At 48.3% G+C, this 16,743-nt stretch overlaps 1 long non-coding RNA gene and 1 pseudogene across 2 annotated transcripts; both read left to right on the forward strand.

Annotated features, from left to right (window-relative positions):
• The first annotated feature begins 2,566 nt into the window (after nucleotides 1-2,566).
• LOC147356216 (uncharacterized) lies at nucleotides 2,567-7,296 on the forward strand. The gene is made up of 3 exons (XR_015143150.1): nucleotides 2,567-2,842; nucleotides 6,203-6,260; nucleotides 6,406-7,296. It is a non-coding gene; the product is annotated as an uncharacterized LOC147356216 (long non-coding RNA).
• Nucleotides 7,297-7,845: 549 nt separating this feature from the next.
• Nucleotides 7,846-9,951, forward strand: LOC147356217 (serine/threonine-protein kinase PLK1 pseudogene; annotated as a pseudogene). The gene is made up of 2 exons (XR_015143853.1): nucleotides 7,846-7,953; nucleotides 8,600-9,951. The product of XR_015143853.1 is annotated as a serine/threonine-protein kinase PLK1 pseudogene (transcript).
• The last annotated feature ends 6,792 nt before the right edge of the window (nucleotides 9,952-16,743 follow it).

Here is a 16,743-nt window from a genome sequence, read left to right on the forward strand (position 1 = left end):
AGGCCAAAGACACCATGGGTTTCATGGGGAAGTACTCTGGGATGGAGGGCAGAGATGTCCTGTGGGAAGGGATGGGCTTCAAAAGGCTGATGGGCTGGAGGTGTCTGCACAGGGAGCCGAGAACTGGAAACTCCCGCTTCTGGATTTCTATTTCTTTCCTAGTCTAGAGTTAGCAGGCTTAGCTGAGGTGCTAGTCACTAACGCAGGGCCTGAGTGGAGGAGACAGCAGTGAGCAGCAAACCCTTCAGGGTTCTGTGTCCTATGAAACTGAATTAAAATAGAAATTCTAGGGGAGGCTTCCTGGATGAGGGAGCATTTATGATGGGCTTTGAGATATGCAGAAAACGAAGGTTCTGAAAATGCACATGAGCTTTGTTAATTTGCCAAAAACCTAGCAAGAGTCTAATAAATATTTTTATGAATGAAAAAAATAAATTAAGAAATGGGCAGATAGCTATGGTTTGTACTAGTCATTCTGGAAGAATGGCTGGGGGTTCCTCTCAAGGTGGGAAACTTTTGTTGCTGTATCAGGCCTTGGCCACTCAAGCCCATTGAAGGAAGCCCATTGATCTTTGAGGAATAAGATTCTGTTGTATCGTGTAGTCTGTGCACGGGCTGGAAAAGAATTTCCAGACATGAAGCAGAACGAGAGGAAAATAGAGTTTATTAGAGTGGGAAATGCTGCTAGAACGGTGGGCCAGCTCAAAGGAGAGGCGTCCCCTCTTGAGGCCTAGTAGCCAATTTTTATAGCCTCATGACAAAATTCCTACTGGAAGGGTGGCATTAGGTGATTGGTGAGGAACCAGAGATCAAATTGCCAACATCCACTGGATCATGGAAAAAGCAAGAGAGTTCCAGAAAAACATCTATTTCTGCTTTATTGACTATGCCAAAGCCTTTGACTGTGTGGATCACAATAAACTGTGGAAAATTCTGAAAGAGATGGGAATATCAGACCACCTGATCTGCCTCTTGAGAAATCTGTTTGCAGGTCAGGAAGCAACAGTTAGAACTGGACATGGAACAACAGACTGGTTCCAAATAGGAAAAGGAGTATGTCAAGGCTGTATATTGTCATTCTGTTTATTTAACTTATATGCAGAGTACATCATGAGAAACGCTGGACTGTAAGACACACAAGCTGGAATCAAGATTGCCGGGAGAAATATCAATAACCTCAGATATGCAGATGACACCACCCTTATGGCAGAAAGTGAAGAGGAACTCAAAAGCCTCTTGATGAAGGTGAAAGAGGAGAGTGAAAAAGTTGGCTTAAAGCTCAACATTCAGAAAACAAAGATCATGGCATCCGGTCCCATCACTTCATGGGAAATAGATGGGGAAACAGTGGAAACAGTGTCAGACTTTATTTTTCTGGGCTCCAAAATCACTGCAGATGGTGTCTGCAGCCATGAAATTAAAAGATGCTTACTCCTTGGAAGGAAAGTTATGTCCAACCTAGATAGCATATTCAAAAGCAGAGACATTACTTTGCCAACAAAGGTTCGTCTAGTCAAGGCTATGGTTTTTCCTGTGGTCATGTATGGATGTGAGAGTTGGGCTGTGAAGAAGGCTGAGTGCCGTAAGAATTGATGCTTTTGAACTGTGGTGTTGGAGAAGACTCTTGAGAGTCCCTTGGACTGCAAGGAGATCCAACCAGTCCATTCTGAAGGAGATCAGCCCTGGGATTTCTTTGGAAGGACTGATGCTAAAGCTGAAACTCCAGTACTTTGGCCACCTCATGCAAAGAGTTGACTCATTGGAAAAGACTCTGATGCTGGGAGGGATTGGGGGCAAGAGGAGAAGGGGACGACAGAGGATGAGATGGCTGGATGGCATCACTGACTCGATGGATGTGAGTCTGAGTGAACTCTGGGAGTTGGTGATGGACAGGGAGGCCTGGCGTGCTGCAATTCATGGGGTCACAAAGAGTCGGACACGACTGAGCAACTGATCTGATCTGAAGGATGCTATAGGGTGGGTAATAGGGCAGGTATTTTACTTAATATAGGGTGGGGGAACTGGCTGGTTTAGATCAAGAGGCTCATGGTAACAGTTGCTATGGGGCCTGGTTAATTCCAGAAATTTTTGTCTTGTGACCTTGCTCTAAGGCTCCACACCTGTGACCTTGGTCTAAGCCTTCACACCTGTGACCTTGGTGTAAGTTTCCATGCCTGTGACCTTGGTCTAAGGCTTCACACCTGTGACCTTGGGCTAAGGCTCCACACCTGTGACCTTGGTCTAAGCCTTCACACCTGTGACCTTGGTCTAAGGCTCCACACCTGTGATCTTGGTACAGGGCTCCACATGCTGGATATGAGGCGGGGGGGAGGGGGAGGGGTTCCAAGAGAAGTCAAGTCAGCCCTTCCCTGGACCAGTGATCAAGAAAACACCAAGCAGGTGGCGGGCCCTGTGGCCCAGGATCGACCTGGCTGCTGACCTTGCCAGTCACCCTCGCCAGCCTGGGGAGGCTCCCGCAGCCCCAGGGACTGGCAGGCCGCCCCAGCATCCACTGTCTCATCCCCAGGGCTGTGAAAGAAAGACACAGGTCTTCCATTGTGTGCAAGGGAGTGTGGCTGTGGGCGGGGAGCCTCAGACAGAGCATGTGGTGGGGGGGATAGGCTCCCTAATGAAACAAAGGCTTGACTGTTAGAGGATCCCTCGCCGAGTCATGCATTTGGATTGTGAGGCTTGGGTTAAGGAAAGGGCTTTCTCTGCAAGCACAACAGATGCCTGGAAGTGACGTGCCCGCTCCAGATGCTTGTGGGAGGCAAGACTGAAAGCCCCAGCGTGGCTAGTGGTCAGGGCCACAGCACTGCCAAGCAGGTCTTGGGAGCTGAAAGTGAGGAAGTGTTGGGCTTGGTTTCAGGGCTTAGAGAAGGAGGCTCTGAAGGTGGCTGGAGGTGAAGGGGACACAGAGGAAGATCATGCTGAAGGAGAACTAGAGGGGAGCTCAGCTCTGTCCTCTGTGATGGCCTGGGGGGTGAGATGGTGAGTGGGAGGGCGGGGTTATATGCATACATGCAGCTGATTCACGCTGTTGTACAGCAGAAACTAATACAACGTTGTAAAGCAATTATTCTCCAATTTAAAAAATTCAAGTTTTACCATCTAGCCCTTGACCTTGCCTAAGACATTTTGCTTCTTTGTGTCCTCTTTTCTGCACCTGTGCTGCCCTGGCCCAGGGTTGGTGGGGGTGGTGGGGCAGCTGGATGTGTCAAGAGGCACAGAGTCCCACACCCTTTGAAGGGCTAAGGTGTCAGTGATTCTGATTTCCTTGAACTTCATAAGTATATCATGGATACTCAACAGACACAGCACAGTAACTCTGGCTCAGAGATTCCCCTCTTCTGGAATTCTATTCTCTACCAAGGTCAAGGGGTCCTCAGATAACCTAAGGGAGCAATGATTTGCCTTTCCACAGCTTCTTGGATCGATTAGAAATAATAAAAGTTTGGGCCTAAGAATTAAAAAATTGGGATGGATCTAAAATACTTTGCTCCCAAATATCTTATTCTTTCAAAGATGATGATTCCAATAATTGAGATTCTGAGTGAGACTGAAAAATGTTTGGTGGGAAAAAGATAAGATTTCTTTGCAGAACAATAGATTAAGTGTTTTTAAAACAAATGACAACCACAAAGTTAAAAATTCCAAAGTTACCTCCTGAATTAATCAACCAAGGAAGCTGACATTTCCATTATTCTGATGTTAGCAAGACTTTTAAGTGTGAATATCTCAGAAATATTAGAATGTCATATTTTCAAGGAACTTTTTTTCTTTTTTGGTCAAGCCATAAGCCTTGTGGGATCTTAGTTCCCTGACCAGAGATTGACCCCATGCCCTCAGCAGTGAAAAGGCAGAGTTCTGACCACTGGACTACCAGGGAATTCCCACAGGAGACTTTTAAAGGTGAACTTAGCCCAACATACACACTTGACAGGTGAAGAAACCAAATCCCAGAAGAGAGGCTACAGTAAGACACGAAAAATGTGGATTCAGAGTTTGCCTTCTCCTGTGCTGATTGCAGATGTGATGTCAGCGTGTCCATACCTGGCACCTGGCTGCCGGGGACACCTGCAAGACTGCTGTGGGGTGATGTGTGGTTTGATTTTCCTCTGCATCTCGTCCTTTGGGAGGACACTCCTCTTCTTCTAGATCTGGCAGTCAAGGTGTTGTTCATCATGGGAGGGCCCTTGACTCGGGCTGGTCAATAGTGACAGAGATTGTTCTGGAGTGGGCATGTGATCCAAAGCAGAACTCATGAAAGTTTTTTCTTGGGATTTTTATATGGATTGACCCAAAGCTTCCGAGGCCATGTAAGCATGCTTCCCCGACTGCCAAGAGGAGGTATATGAAGTAGGAGAGAATAAGGTTAATCTGGGAGGAAGAAAACCTAAAATTAGATAGAGAGACGGTTGATAGATGATAGATACATACCTAAGTGTATACACACACACACACACACACACACACACACACACACACAGAAACCTAGAAAGAACCAGCTCCTGCACTTGATAGTTCTTTTGCTCGAGCTAGTTTGTCATTATTGTTATTATTTATTTTGGCCGTGCTACCTGGTTTGCAGGACCTTAGTTCCCAGACCAGGGATAGAACCTGTACCCCCCTGTAGTGAAAGTACAGAGTCCTAACCACTGGACCACAGGGGAATTCCCTACTTGAGCTAGTTTACATTAAGCTTCTATCACATGCAAACAAAAAAAACTTGTAATCAATACAATAGAAACACACAGCCCTGTGACTTTTTGAAAAAATTATTTATTTTTTTAATTGAAGGATAATTTGCTTTACAGAATTTTGTTGTTTTCTGTCAAACATCAGCATGAATCAGTTGGCCCTATGACTTCATCTCGTCCTCTGTCATCCCCTTCTCCTCCTACCGTCAATCTTTCCCAGCATCAGGGTCTTTTCCAATGAGGTGGCTCTTCCCATCAGGTGGCTAAAGTATTGGAGCTTCAATTTCAGTATCAGTCCTTCCAATGAATATTCAGAGCTAATTTCCTTTAGGATTGACTGTTTTGATCTCCTTGCGGATTAAGGGACTCTCAAGAGTCTTCTCCAACACCGCAGTTCGAAAGCATCAGTTCTTCAGTACTCAGCCTTCTTTGTCCAACTCTCACATTCATACATGACTTTGACTAGATGGACCTTTGTTGGCAAAGTAATGTCTCTGCTTTTTAACACGCTGTCCAGGTTTGTCATAGCTTTTCTTCCAAGGAGCAAGTGTCTTTTAATTTCATGGCTGCAGTCACCATCCACAGTGATTTTGGAGCCCAAGAAAATAAAGAAATGTAAATAGAATCCCTTTCCTCACCTAGAATGTCTTCCCTGGGACTTGGCACTAGGGACCTTTACTGTTGACCACATCCTTCTTTTGTCTATTTAAAAACATTGAGACAATCTATTAAAAATATATACACATTTTGAAAAGTTACAGCATCCAGCAGCCAAATGCAACTGTTGATTTGGCCACAAGACAGTGATGATGCATAGGCTTTATTGTGTTCTGCTGCTCACTTTATGCATTATTTAGAAACACACAAAAAATGGCCACCTTCATTGTGGTAATGGCTGTATAACACTCCTCCATGTTATATGGCAGTTTATTAAATGTTCAACATTTTAAAAAAAGAACACCTAGGTGGTCTTCTGCTTTTTCGTTGTTTAGTCGCTAAGTCGTGTCTCCTCTTTGCGACATTGTGGACAGTAGCCTGCCAGGCTCCTCTGTCCATGGGATTCTCCATGGCAAGTCTAGTGGAGTGGGTTGCCATTTCCTTCTCCAGGGGATCTTCCTGACCAAAGGATCAAAGCTGTGTCTCCTACACTGGTAGGTGGATTCTTTGCCACTGAGCCACAAGGGAAGCCGTCTTCTGCTGCTTTTCTGCAAAATTTTCTTTAAATTTATTTTCAGGTAAAATGTTGGGCTGCTTCCAACAAGTTCCCTGGAAACTGCACATCTGTGCTTGCCTTTGTCAATGTCATCCTTTCTGCCCATGGAATCTCTTGCCCCTTTCCTTTTCAGTCCTTTTTTGGTTAACTTGTTTATACTTTAAAGCCCTGCTCTGACGCTCTCTTGTTGGTTTGTTCTTCTTTTATCAAGAATTTACTGAACCTAGTGCTGTGCTTGGAGCTGGGCTATGACAAGGAACATGACTTTCATTCATTCATTCCCCAACAGGTATTTCTTGAAGGTCTATGATGTGCCAGCGGCAGTGTTAGGTACAGGAAATCCAGTGGTGAGTAAGCTGAGGTCCCTGCCCTTGTGGAGCTTAGATTACACTGGGAGAAAAAAGGCAGAATTCATTAAGGAGTGGGAAGTGTTCTCCAGTCATTTATTTCCATCCATCTCAATAGCTCTTTCTTACCCGTGTTTCCGACTAGACTGAAGAACGTGAGGAGAGAGGCTGTGTCCTTCACTTCATGGATCTGCGGGGCAACGCTGTACTACTGCGCTGAAGTGGGTACCTCTGGTGACAAAAAAACACCCAGAGTGTGTTTTGTCCTTTAGAGGAAAGGCAGTTTCCTCCTTCAGGAGAACCGTGTCTATGTCTGTGATAGCTGAAAACCTCACAACTCAAACCCAAGAGAAGCTGTTTCGGGTATTCCCAAATAGTCACTTTTCCTTCCTTTGTCAAGAGCAAAGCTCATTTGATTTAGGAAAAGTGGTCTCATTCATGGCCCAAGCACACCACAGGCCCCAGGAGGAGCATATTTGGGGAAGGGCCCAGAAAAAGCCAGGGAGAGGCTTTCTGGAAGCACTGACCCCACTAGTAGGGAATCTTCTAGATGGAATATCCAGAGCGGGGGCCACGACTGCCATGCAGCCAGCATCCCTGGGACCACCCTTAGAACACCAGCCCGTCAGCTGCCGAATTGTGGCCTTTTCTTTACACTGTGAATTGTTAGCAGTTTCTAAATAGACCGTTCATTTTTCCTTTTAGCACAGAAGGGTCTCAGAACTCCGAATACCACGAGGGGCTTGAATGTTTCAACTCAAAACATTCCCCAAACCGCAGCCCTCGGGTGAGATGCAGAGCTAGCCAAGGCTTTGGAGGAAAAACAACTGCCCACCAGCCTGGAAACCACTGGGTACACAGGCAGCTGGGTCAGCTTGCTCCCAGAGGCTGGGAGACTGCGTTTTTACTGGTCAGAGTTAATCTGATAAAACCACCTTCCCTTGACTTCCCCTCTGCTGGAGGAAGCAAACCCAGTCTGGGGGCTGGATGCTGAGTCTGTGGGGCGGAGAACCCAAGCCACTGCTGCCTCGCGTCTTCCTCCCCAATAGTGGGAGGAAAAAAAAAAAAAAAGGAGAGAAAGAGTGAGAAGAGCTTTTATAACATTCTCACGGCAGCATTTGATTCAGGGAGAAGCCTAATAGCACCAAACCGCTGCTCAGACCCTGCATAGTCGGAGGAACAGCTCCCAGGAACACACGAGAGGTGGCGCTGCAGAGAGGCTGGCTGGGGCACCAGCCCACCCAGGGAAAGACTGGATCCTTGGAGTTGAGGCTCCCAAGGCCCTTATGGACATCCAGTGGGTAAAAGAGATCCCAGAAGGCCTAATGGACCCATGCAGTGGGCTGCGCAGTCTCCCAGGCCGCTTTCTAGGGGAAAAGCAGCTTCGCCAAGTGCTGTGACATCTCTATCTTGATGAAGACCCCAAGGAGGCATTTGCGAGCAAGATCTACCTAAGTCGCTGCAGCTCAGGCCGCACCAGAGGGTGACGATGACCTGGGAGAGGTCTATTCACTGCCCCTTTGCCTGCCAGCATCTAGTCTGAGGCTTCCACAGCTTTTTTGAGGATGTGAACTTCATGTTGGTCATGTTGGGGCTCTGCTGCTGGAGATCTGTCTTGGAACTACATCAGTGGAGGAAATCCATAAGCCAGGACGAGACCCGCTGCTACCTGAGGCAGATAGTCCTTGAAAGTGCAAGTGAAAGTGAAGTCGCTCAGTTGTGTCCAACTCTTTGTGACCCCATGGACTGTAGCCTACAACACTCCTCTGTCCATAGGATTTTCCAGGCAAGAGTACTGGAGTGGGTTGCCATTTTCTTCTCCAGAGGATCTTCCCAACCCAGGGATCGAACCTGGGTCTCCCACATTGTAGCCAGATGCTTTACCATCTGAGACACCAGGGAAGTCGATGCAGTCAAGATAGTCCTTGACTGCACCCAAACCAGGTTGTTCACCAGGATCTCAAGCTGGGTAGAGTCTTCCTGAATGAGGATCTGGAGGTGAAAATAGGAGATTTGGACTGGCAACCAAAGATGAATATGTTGGGGAGCAGAAGAGCCTATCTAAATACCTAGTGCTTCCCTAGTAGCTCAGTGGTAAAGAATTTGCCTCCCAATGCAGGAGACCTGAGTTTGATCCCTGGGTTGGGCAGATCCCCTGGAGAAGGAAATGGCAACCCACTCCAGTATTCTTCCCTGGGAAATCCCATGGATGGAGAAGGCAAAGAGTCGGATGCTACTTAGCGACTAAACAACAACAGATTCCTGAGGTGTAAGCAAGAAAAGGCAGCATTTCCAGGTGGTCGTGGGGTCCACTGGGTACGTCATGTTAGTAAGGGCAGCTCACCTTTGAGATCTCTTGCCTAAAACTTACTGACTTCTGGATCAAGAAGAATGAATGCACTGTTCCCAAGCACATAACTGCCTCTTCCAGAAGATGCTGTAGGCAGACGCCACTGGTCACCTGACTGTTCATGAGCAGCTCAAGACCAGTTTTTCTGGCTACGTCCCAGCCGATCCCCCATTACCTGCCCCCACTATTCCACGAAGATTTTCAATCGCTCCCAGCAGACTAGACCCTGGGAACAGGAAGCCTCTCACAGTCCTCAATAAAGGCCCGGAGAACCCTGTGCCTAAGGCTTTCTGGGAAAAAGAGGAACCAATGGTCCAGGAGATCAGAGAAGCGGTCAAGTGCCACCTTGGTGACATGTTGTATTGACCGTGTAGCGTGAATGCCTCCAAGCCCTCTGAGAAGGAACTGGTCAGGCAGGAGGAGGCTGAGGATTCTGCCAGCATCACCATCTTCTGAGTCAGCAAAGTGGGGAGACTACTTGGACAAGTGCAGCCTTGGGAATCAGCCGTGTGACCGAGTGTGGGGGTGTTCTCCAATGACTGGACTCATCTCGTCCCCTAGCCTGTTGGTGTCTGTCTGCAGTAAACAGTGTGTGATGGTGCAGTGCTCCACCTCACCGCTGAGTTCCCATCCCAACTCCTCCATGAAGATCACGCTCCACGTATTTCCAAAACTCCATGAGTGGACTCTTGCTGAAGGTGGGCACCCGTGGGAAGGTGTTGGACTAGTCTAGCTACCTGCGTACCTGATTTTGCATACACAGCACCATCATCCTGCACTCAGTAATGGCTGGGTGCAAATTGGCATCTCCCAGGACCATAGCAAACTCACCCCGTGTCCAGCGTGGCAGCTGTCACTACAGCAACTAGAAGCTGGGTTTCCCAAGAACTGTCCGAACCTCCTGGAGTAGTGCAGCTGCTCCAAGGGTCTGACCGGTCGGCTCCACCATGTCCTTCCGTGGTGAACAAGCTGCTGAGCTCTGGCTTGGCCTCTAACCACCTCAGGACCTCCTCACAGCTCCTCCCCTGGGACTTGTGCCCCTCCTCGCCCTCACCTGCACCTTGGGCCCCTATGGATTAGCTCCCATTGTGCTGGTTTTGTGTGTGTGTGTGTGTGTGTGTGTGTGTGTGTGTGTGTGAGATATTCCCCCAATCCCCAAACCTGGCAGCTAAAAAGAGAGTATGTCGTCATTACAAGTGGGGTTTGCTATATACATTATTTTCGTACATGTTGAGTTGTAGGTTCTACGGCCATATGAATTGTACGGAATACTGCTATAGAATTCAGGACTGTTTTTCTTTGGCTTTATACATGTTAAACACGTGTGAATCTTTCCAAAAAGCTATGGGGAGTGCTGATTGGCTACTAGTTTTCACGTGCTGATGGCTCAGCCAATCGGCAGCAAGGATTGATTACTCCTGCGGTGCCCCGTGGAAGTGGCTGTGTGGGTAGATGGGAGGTCTACCTTCGCTGGGTCTTAGCCCAGTATGTCAAGTAACAGTGGTAAGCAAATTCAGTGACAACACATTATTAATAAGTTCTTAAAGTGCCTTTCATAAAAGGCACTCCGTCTGCTGAGAGCAGCAGGGCCCCCTGTGCTGGTAGGGCCCGGAGAATGCTGGGCCGACCCTGTCATGAGGACAGGTCTCTCAGGACTGGTCTTGGGGGAAGATTATGGAACTTGTGCGACCTCCTTTGAATGATACGCTGACTCCAGATTATCTAGCTGGCATGCAGAAAAGCTGGGAAGGTAAGTGGAAAGCTTGGGAAAGCAGAGAGGGGGAAAGAGAGACAGGGCGAGAGAGGGAGGGAGAGAGAAGAAAGGAGGAAGGAGAAAAGAAAAGAAAGGAACCCGCAGGGGTAGGTGCTGTGCAGGAAGGGCTGCCTGGGGTCCTGTCCACGTGCTCACAGCAGCCTATGTTCAGTATGAGGAGTACTTGGTGGGTTTGGTTGAGGAGGGACACATTTAGGGGAGCTGTTTCAACTGGAGGAAGGGAAGATGAAAAGGAAGGAAGGATGGGAATACTGGAGGGAAGCTGGAGAAGGTGAGTCAGTGGTGGCCCAGGCGAAGAATGTGATCAAGCAGAGACGACGTGGTGTGCTGAGCCAAGGCACACATGTGAGTGGCACTAAGGCTGAGTGGTTACAGGCTAGGCCTCTGAGTCAGATGACCTGATCCTGCTTCTACCATGTATGCAGTGTGACCTTGGGCAAGTTACTCAATCTCTCTGCAGCTCAGTTTCCCCAACTATAAAGCTTCATAGGGGTTATCTGAAGGATTATGTGAGGGAACATTTAGTCTCTGTTTGGTATGTGGCAGTGACTGTTATGAGGATGGATCAGTTGGGGACCAGTGGATGGCCTGGATGTCACACTGTGACTGTCCCACGTCACAGTGACGTGGACTCTGCCAGTGTTTGGTAGGCTGGGCTTCTGCTAAGAAGTCCATTTCACCTGGGACCTGAGGATGGGACTCAGCTCTGACCATGACCAAGTTTCAGTGTGTGAAGAGACTTCAGTTTACCTGGGTCTTCCTACTTAATACCAATGACCCTGTTTACTTATAGTTTAGAAAATCCTCAAGCTTTTCCCTTCCAGTTTTGTGTGGGGGAGGAGGGATGGGAATGAGGAGATGTTTGTGGCCCCTGGCAGGAGTCAGAGGGGGCCCCGGGGCACCAGAATTCCACTGAGTCCCTAGGAGCACAAATCCTGAAGATTATGTCAAGGATAAAAGAGGATTTAGGGTGACGATTTAAAGCTTCCTTTCTCCTTTTTCAGGCAAGGGCCTGGGAAGAGGGGGTGGGAGCTGAAAACAGACAGAGCCTTGTTGGTGACTTGAATTTTCACGTGTAGAATGATGGAGCTTCGGAAGGGAGTTCCTGCTCTGCGTGGCCTGCCCATCCCACGCCATCTAACCTGATCTTTAAATCGGCAACTCCATTTGTATTCCAGTCTGACCATGGGAGACTCATATCCCTGTGGGCCCCAGCCTTGGTTTGTAGCTGATGAGAAGTGTTCAGGCGAGGCTTCAGCCAACACAAAAGGACTGTGGGGAAACCAGCCAGCCCCAGGCTCACCCCACAGCTGGGGCCCTGGGAAGCAGGGAGGAGGCAGACCAGTCTTTACAACTGCTTTTTATAGGATACTGTCTGTGTTGGTTATATTCAAGGCTCTCAGTCCCAGATAGGAGAGCAAACCATGAGAACCCAGTGTCAGGTCAGCGACCAAGTGCCGAGCATACCAATGACCGCAGCTCCGGGAACAATTGGAGCAAGTGCTTGAAATTCCAGCCGTGAGCCTGGCTGCCCCATGTGAGGGGATGCTTATGTCTCGGGTAACATCCCAGCTGGCAATTCCCAAACTCACCAGGGGTTCAACCACGGCAGCCCCAATTATAACCATTATAAACCCCTCCCGCCCCCACACTTCGGCTCTGCCCCACACAAGGTCCTGTTCTGTGTGTTCAGTTGAGAGATGCTGCAGAGAAGATGAGCAGCCACTGCTCCCAGCCCCCTTGCAAAGGGGACCCAGTTCTCCTGGGGGTGGGAGCTGCCTTCCCTGAGGTTTGTCAATTTGAAGGGAAGGGGCTCCTTCCTGAGATGCTGTGTATTAGCCTGAATGTATCTCCCAGAACCAGAGGCATCCTGAGAGCTGAGGAGCAGTGGGGTGAGGAACACTACTAGCAGGAGTAAGCTTAGGCTGCAGCTTGAGGTCAGCGATAACCTGGGGTCAGTGATGAGGGGTAAGTCTCCCGTTCAGGATGGCGGAGTTCACGAAATTCTCTTCCTTCAGAATGGCTTAAGCAAAATCCTGCCTGGACACCCGATGAACCCTTGAGGCCTTTCCCTAGCCTGAGCTCTTCATCTTCTGGGGGTTGATTCATTCTCTTGTCCAGCACCAAGAGGGACTCACCTTCATGTGTCACCCAGAGTCCTCCTCATTCCTCACCTTTCCCGGTTCATTCTCATCATCATGATTGGTAGCAGAGTTGGGTGTTTCCTTTTCCAGGCTCTTACAGCCCCTTGGAGTGTGTGGACGGCCCAGCACGCACTACTATTCCATAGCTCCCTGGAGCCAGGGTTCATTCTGTCCATCTTTGTTTGCTGGTGACCATCTCAGTGGCATACTGGGTGCACAAGTGGCCTGGGGACCCTCCCTGTGCCTCACAGTGGCCTGGGGAGATACCTAAAAATACCCAGCCCTGCTCCTGGAGGTCCTGACTTGAGTGACCTGAGGTCTGGACATTGGTTGTGGTCTGAAAACCTCCCCAGGTGACCTAACCTGTAGCCATGGTTGAGAACCATTCCCCCAGAGTAGACCGTTAATGAAAGCTTGTCTTAGGATGAACCAATGAGCTTTGTCCAAGTGACATCTTCTCTTTTATTGTGTGTGTGTATGTGTGTGATTCTCAAGCCCTACTCACCCCTAGCATTTATTCACTGTTAACGCCATAAGTTTGAGCCATACAACTCTTGGGACTGGTGTTTATACACTCTTGTGTGTAGAATGCATGGCCAGTGGTAAGCTGCTATACAGCACAGGAAGCTCAGCTCAGGGCTCTGTGATGACCTAGAGGTGGTGGGAGGGAAGCTCAAGAGGGAGGGGATATGTTTCTACATAAGCTGATTCACTTCATTGTAGAGCAGAAACTAACACAACATTGTGAAGCAACTGTGCTCCAATTAAGAAAAAAGTTCTGGAAGGAGAGCTACTGGCAGGCATTTCAACTCTGATGTTTAAAACAGCATTGAACGCTCACTAAGTCTTAGGAAGTTCCTTCTCTAGCAAGCAGAATTCTCTTTCATTCTCCAGCATCACTCCACATCTGCCAAGCCTCTTCCTCAATGTTTCCTTGACGGGAGACCATGTTTCTGAGCCTTGAGGGAAGTAGTGGTGGGCAGGTCTGAGGGGCCGCGTGTGAGCCCGCAGGTGGGTTCAGCAGCCTGCAGGGACATGCATGTGGACAGGGTGTGTTATGCCAAATGGGAACACACATGAGGTGATTGAGTTTCATTCACAGCAAAAATGAGAGAAGTCAGATCACAAAACATTTGCTGAAATACCATAGGATATTGCTTACATGTGGCATCTAAAACACCACCCAAATGACCCTATCTATGCAAGAGAATCAGACTCACAGACTCAGAGAATGGACTTGTGTTTGTTGGTGGGGGGTGGGGGAGGGAAGGATTGGGCATTTGGGATTAGCAGATGCAAACTATTACATACAGGATGGATAAACAATAAAGTGCTACTGCATATAACAGGGAACTAAATTCAGTATCCTGTGATAAGCCCTGATGGAAAATAATATGAAAAAGAATGCATATACATATAATTGAATCATTTTGCTGTAACAGCAGATATTAGCACAACCTTCACTAAATTAAAAAAAGAGTTTGCTGAGTCTAGTTCTACGTGCAGCTCACTGCTAGGGGCTGTGGGACTTCAGGGTACCTGCCCTCTGTGTGGGAAAACTAGAGAAGAGAACCTCAAAATATGAGATGAAGCACAGATTTCCAAAGCTCCCAGAGCTCCAAAAGGAGTGGTGTCCATTCCCTGTTAGAGCTTCGGTGTCTCAGCTGTGGCTGACGACAGCCTCTGAGCCTAAATCAGCTGCAGCGGGTCCCTGGCACGAGGTCTCTTTTTGAACATACAAAAAGAGCATAGGGAATATATTCCAAATTCACAGGTACTGTATTTCCCATATTTGCTCCAGTTACTTAAAAAAATATTTTTTACTATGTGTCGGATCTTGGTTGCAGCATGCGGGCTCTCTAGTTGTGGGGGTGCAGGCTTAGTTGCTCTGCAGAGGCAACGTGGGATCTTAGTTCCCTGACCAGGGATTGAACCACATCCCCCTGCATTGAACGTGTGAGTCTGCCAGGGATGTCCTTGCTCCAGTTAATTTTTTAAAACACTGAAACATTGTTAACTCACCCCTGTGCCATTTCCCCTTCCCCCCTCCTTATTTTTTTTTTTAAGAATGAGCTTCTATAATTTACATCTTATGTATGCCTAATCATTTTTTAAAATTCATTTTTATTTATTTGGTTGTGTGGGGTCTTAGTTGTGGCATGCAAATTCTTAGTTACAGCAGGTGGAATCTAGTGCCCTGACCAGAACTGAACCTGGGGTGCCTTGCATTGGGAATGCAGAGTCTCAGCCACCGGACCACCAGGGAAGTCCCCCTCCCTCCTTTCTTGAAATTGGTATTTGTCTTTCCCATGTATGTTTCCCTATGCATATTACTATACACATGGGCGTCCACCCACAGTATATGATATGGTGTTACCAGCTTTCAAACTTTATATAAATGGCATCACACTGCATCCTCTCTATGATGTTTGCTCACTTCCCTGTTTTTGAGGTTTATCCATGCTGACCCAGGATTAATGAAACTACTATTTATTCATCCATTCTCTTTTTCATGGGCTTTAAGAGTGCATTCCATTTTTCCCGGTTAGAGACAATGCCACAACCTTCTTTGTAACATGTATTTTGGCACACATATCCATTTCTTTCTTCTTCCCTGCCTTCCTTCCTTCCCTTCTTTTGAAGTATAGTTGATTCACAATATTATATTAGTTTCAGGTGTACAGCATAGTGATTCAGTAGTTTTACAGATTACACTCCATCATAGCTTATCACAAGATAATGGGCATAATTCCCCATGCTGCACACTGGCTTCTTGTTGCTTATTTCACGCCTCTCCTTGCACATAGATGCTTCACTGTCTCCTTAAATGCTGCCTCCATGACCATCACAGCTTTCAGACCTGCGAGCAGCCTGCACAGGGCTCTGCCATGGGCTCAACCTTCTTTAGTACCGGCAACTTGGCCCTTAGTGAGACTCTGAACTTGACCTGGTTTCTGGGCTCCACCTTGCACTTGGAGACCTAGTCTGACACGGGAACTCTCTGTGCCTCAAGCCTCTCAGGGCTTCTGCCCCCCACCCCCACCTGGCCCCTGCTGAAAGGGACGTTCTTTGGCAGGAAAGCTTGGCATATCTTGGGTCCTAAGATGAGATCTCATACACGTGGTCAGTTTTAACTGGACCTCAAAAGAAGTGCAATATTCTGTAATAAGAAAAGGGAGCATCTAACTGAGGGCGATCGGGAGCAGGAGAAGGAAAATGAACATGGCAGAGTGGTACAGGGTGTGCGCGCACGTGTGCTGTCACTTCAGTCGTGTCCGACTCTTTGCGACCCCGTGGACTGTAGCCCTCCAGGCTCCTCCGTCCATGGTATTCTCAAGGCAAGAATACTGGAGTGGGTTGTTGTGTCCTCCTCCGGGGGATCTTCCTGACCCAGGGATCGAACCTGCATCTCTTATGTCTCCTGTGTTGGCAGGCAGGTTCTTTACCACTAGCGCCCCCTGGGAAGTATAGGGTGAGGACTGGGCTAAGAGCAGTGGCTGATGGAAGCTGGGTTCTGTCAGAGAGTGGGTAACATGACATGAATCTAGAAAGTTAAAGCTTCATGCTCCCCACCAGATGACTTTGAGCTTTTGGGATGGGAAGGGTGAGTGGGCAGTGGCAGGTGATTGTGGCCAGGAGACCATGTCATGAGGAAAAACATTATCCCGTAGGGCCATCCCCGGGCCAGGCTTGAGTGTGCGCAGTGCTCACAGCTGGGGCTTGTGGTCTCATTTCCCTCCAATTTGCTGAGCGCTGAGGCACTATCAAATCAGTCTTCCTCTCCCCTCCATCACTCACGTGGGACTTCCGCCACTCTTGCTTCCAAGCAGGTGAACTCCAGGCAAACCATGCACAGGCTTCAGTCCAGCTGTGACCGGTGGGCTAGACCCTGATGTCACCTACAAGAGCTTGGGAGAGCAAACGCGAGGGGTGGTCCGGCATCTTCTCTGCAGCTTGATGCCTCTGTGGTGTGAGCTTATTGGAAGCTCCCAAAGTTCCCTATCAGGGGTACCGGGAACCAGCAGGTGTATGTGTGTGGGGTGCAGTGGGGATGGGGATGAGGTTAGGAAGCCCCTCAAGCTTGGAAAAGACCTTGATGCTGGGAAAGATTGAGGGAAGGAGGAGAAGGGGGGGTGACAGGATGAGATGGTTGAGATGGGAGAGACAGGCTGATTGTTTTTGAAAGAACAAGCTTGGGTCCCAGGTTTACTCTGG

Source organism: Bos grunniens, chromosome 16 (assembly GCF_055505025.1).
Source record: "Bos grunniens cultivar Pamir isolate PY7600 chromosome 16, Bosgru_T2T1.0, whole genome shotgun sequence".
In the NCBI taxonomy this organism is placed as follows: Eukaryota; Metazoa; Chordata; class Mammalia; order Artiodactyla; family Bovidae; genus Bos; species Bos grunniens.